The following is a 4,281-nucleotide window of genomic DNA, read 5'->3' as shown; positions in this document are numbered from 1 at the left end:
ACGGGGGGGTGATAAAACACTAAGAATTTGGTTTAAGGGATGAAAAGATATATTATAGGAGATGACTTTCAAAGCACCGTTAAGCGGTAAACTCTCCCCTTTACCCCCACATGTGACCCTCACCTGATCTTTTGTATTAGTTCGATACTGGGATCCCTGAATACAATTATTTTTGACTTCATTCAGTTATATTTGTCTTAATTGTTCTCGATGGTAAATAAAATTTTCAAGTTTTTAAAGACATAAATTAAATGAAATAAAGATTATTGAGACCGCACATAATATGTTCAGAATAATAGTCCACTGTTATAATGTGTTAAAAAACCAACATACTTATCTTACATCTATATCATAATCTATATAATATAACAAAGCATAAAACTGTTAAGATTATTGACGGGGAAAACCTATATAAGTTTGTAAAGATATCACCACATTCCTGGTTTCACGTCAAACAAAACAAAATGGTTTTTATATATAATCATTTGTAAAATATGATAATGGTAATAAGACCAGGTATGGAGATGGGATGGAGATCGTGATGTTCAGATTAACAAAACAATGTCTTATTATCTATCGAAACACATGCAGGGGTATAGGAGTAAATTGGACACATTTTTCATTTGCTAATGAAATACTTATAATACATAACTGTGTGTATATCAATTGGCAGTGCTTCATATTACAAAAAACGAAGGTTATGAAGGCACAGTTAACATACCAAAGACATACGTATGATAACATTAGATATGTAGAAAGAAAATAGATTTCTCAGTGAAAAAATTAACTTTATATTATATGATTAATCTTTCACGATACCCATTAAGAGCATTAATTAGGAATTAATATACTCTCCATTTTTAACATTAGTAACTTTAACCATAAGTAAACACTTTTTAACTTAACTTATAACGTTTCGATACAATTACACTCCTAACAGTTTCACAATTCATTTTTTTTTTCAGATTTAAATATAAACACCAGCCTCAAAATCTTGAAGATAACCTACAATTTTATTTAAAAATTCTACAAAAATGAGTCTAAAATCTTTATAAATGGTAAGTATTTATGATTATCATCTAACTACATTATATCCTGTAAAATAATACTCTTATAACATCTTTAAGATACACAATTTTGTCGTGAGATTGGAGTGAAAGAAAACAAATCAATTTGTTATGGTGAAAGCCTTCAAGTTAAAGAGATATTTGTTCTTCAATCCTAGCCTTTGTCAGTTAATGTAAAGAACACAAAGTGGGAAATATTTAGTCGATATTCACCGTATTTTCTGCACGTATTTCAAACTGATAGCATGTTATTGCATTCTTCAATTCAACAAAGAGAATTAGATTTCACTCTGCCGTTAAGATGTGATTTAATGCATGTGATGAGTTGAAATTATCTACGATTTGCTATGTTTTATTTTAGATTAGATGATTTGAAATTAACTTGAGTTATTTAAAGGATAACAAAAGTCACCGTGGAAGTTAAATGGATTATTTTTTGAAGTCTTTGTCTCTTTGGAGCAATGTTAGGGGTGGACAACACATTTAAAATTATCTTTCGTTTTATGATAATAACTTTTAGAAAGTCAATATGTTTATTTATGATAGGAATTAAGTGGTGGTGAATTACCTTGGGGCAAGAACATATACTATTTCTTTTAAACAGGGTTTAGTCGGTTAATAGTCTTCTAAAAATGATACATAAACCATTACAGTTATAAATCTTATTTCAATGTTCATAATTCACGCTCTTTTCTACAATCTTGGCAATGAATAATATCGTGAAATAAACTCTTATACGCCTTTTGATTGTTGAACGTAAGTGGGTTGAAAACTATTTTGAATATGGTGAATAGGAAAAAGTTTCACAATCACAATAGAAATGTATCTGAGATGTATTGGACCACCTGAGCTCACGAATGAAGTCCTGAGAGTTTTGCTCGTGGTGGTTATTGCTGTAGAACAAAACTAATTGCACCTCCTACTACTCGACAGACAAGAAATTTCGATTGAACCATTTGGGATTGAGATGAAAAGCCCGAGGGGTGGAAAAGGATTGTTGACCACCCCGAGGGTTTGTATAGATATGGTGTAGGGATAATTTAGGTTAAGATTATAATTAGTATGACAATCATTAATTATACACTATGATGAAGTAATATAATGTAATAAAGATGGTGTTGCTGTTTCTAGATTTCCTGGCTGATACAATCAATCGCTGTAATCCTGTTATTTCCTATGATCTCCGATATGAAGACAAACAGAATTTCACTTTCCTAGCAGCTCTGTTGTCTCGAATGCATACCAATGCAATGTACATTATTGAAATGGATTCAGTTTCTAAATATCTTGCTGATTCAATGATAGTGATCCATATTTTGTTAATGTAATTTTCATTGTAAAGAACTTTAACTGAATATTACTACTCTTATCATCACAATGTAAATTGACGCAACGTTGTTTATTTTTTTAGATTATTAAGATCCTCCGGCTGATATAACCGATGCTTGAAATCCTGTTAATATGATGGTCTTCAATTCAATGTTATTATCAGATCAGTTATCTCTTCGTCTGGAATTCATTTGATTACCACTATGTAAAACGTTGTTTCAACTAAATTCACAAGTTGATTAAACTATAATATAAAGACATGTGTTCAAAGGCCCATAGATCTTTGTTTTCAAATTAGATTATATTTCATAATAACTGCTTATAAAATACATTGCGATTGAATAATTTCCTATTACCCTCATAAGTATTCATTAGACTTTTAATGGACAAAGTTTTATGCATAAAGAATGATAAACAATAATATGATCACAAGAACGTGATTTACAGACTGAATCGTTTGAATAATTAATCCAAAAGATGTAGACCACTAAATAACAGAACATTCTTGTTGCATTTCTGTTAACCTTTTGTTTCTTATTGCCAATTCAAGAGCTGTAATCTATATTCCCATCATAACCACTGGGATCAAGACCTGCTGGATTTAGTTGGAAATGAATTGGTTCATATTAGCCTACCTTTTTTTTACTTTATTTAAAATTTTTATTGTGGAGAAGTCCTTGAGCCTTCTTCCAATTTTGATTCGAGAAGCACCACGTATGTAAAGAATGTAATGATTACATTTATAATATTAAATGAATAACACTAACAGTATTTGATATTCTATAGCAGACCTATAATAATGGTAATAAATCCCTCCAGTATTATTAAAGCATACTTCTAGATGATATTATAAAGCGACTAGACACGACATGATTAATCAATATGCCTGAATACACTGACCACAGAGTGACACTGCTTGACCTCCCACAAAATAATGATTAATTTGACCACAACTTTCAATATGGCCACCATAATTACCAGGGCATTTCGACCGCAAATATTTTGTTATTGCACACGTGTAAAAGGATAATTAACGCAATGTAGCGGATTATTAATTACATAATGTATATGTCACAATAATATGGCATTGTCATTACTATCCTGAAAAATTGAAGAAAAAACAATGTGTTCATGCAGCCTTAGACGTGTTCGATATTGATTGTGAGTTGACAAACCAAAGTGTAGATTGACCTCGGGTGTTCCTGTGATTGATCTCAACATATTTAGACTGGTTGGGGAGAGGGTAAGTTTCGACATTCGCTTGACTCTCAAAGAGCAAACGGCAACTTCTCACCAGGCAGACGACAATCCAATTTACTGCGCAAGTTGAATTTATTGTAACAGTCTATGACTCACAAATTGTGCAGTTTACAAATGTCTTAAATATCTGCGTTTAAATGCACAATGCGAATAGTAAATATATGCGTATACACGGTTAAGAAATAGTGGATGCCTTATAGAAATAATATTTGGGTGACACAAAAAATGCACACCTTCCGAGAAATAAAGCTAATGCCACAGCCAATACTCATGATTTTGCCTGATTTTAACCCTTGTCAAGATAAAATTACACGAGGTTTCCCGGCTCAGACTATTTGATTGATCAGAATCACTGGCCTTCAAGATAATAATTACTGCTTCGACTTGAAGGTTATCTAGAGAATCACTAATAGTGAAGTTGACATGAAAATGACAAGTTCCGTTTTCTAGTCTCTATTTTCTAAATTACATTTTATTCTGATAAATGTCATTGAAGATAGACAAGACATGAAAACTAATCATTACAAGTATGTAAATCAGATTCAAGCGAGCTTGAAATGACTGTCTTTTGGAGTCATATCAGATACAGAACCTTTGTCGACATATCCTTTATACCTTAAACAAT

Source organism: Lottia gigantea, assembly GCF_000327385.1.
Source record: "Lottia gigantea unplaced genomic scaffold LOTGIsca_28, whole genome shotgun sequence".
NCBI lineage: Eukaryota > Metazoa > Mollusca > Gastropoda > Lottiidae > Lottia > Lottia gigantea.
This window is presented reverse-complemented; position numbering follows the sequence as displayed.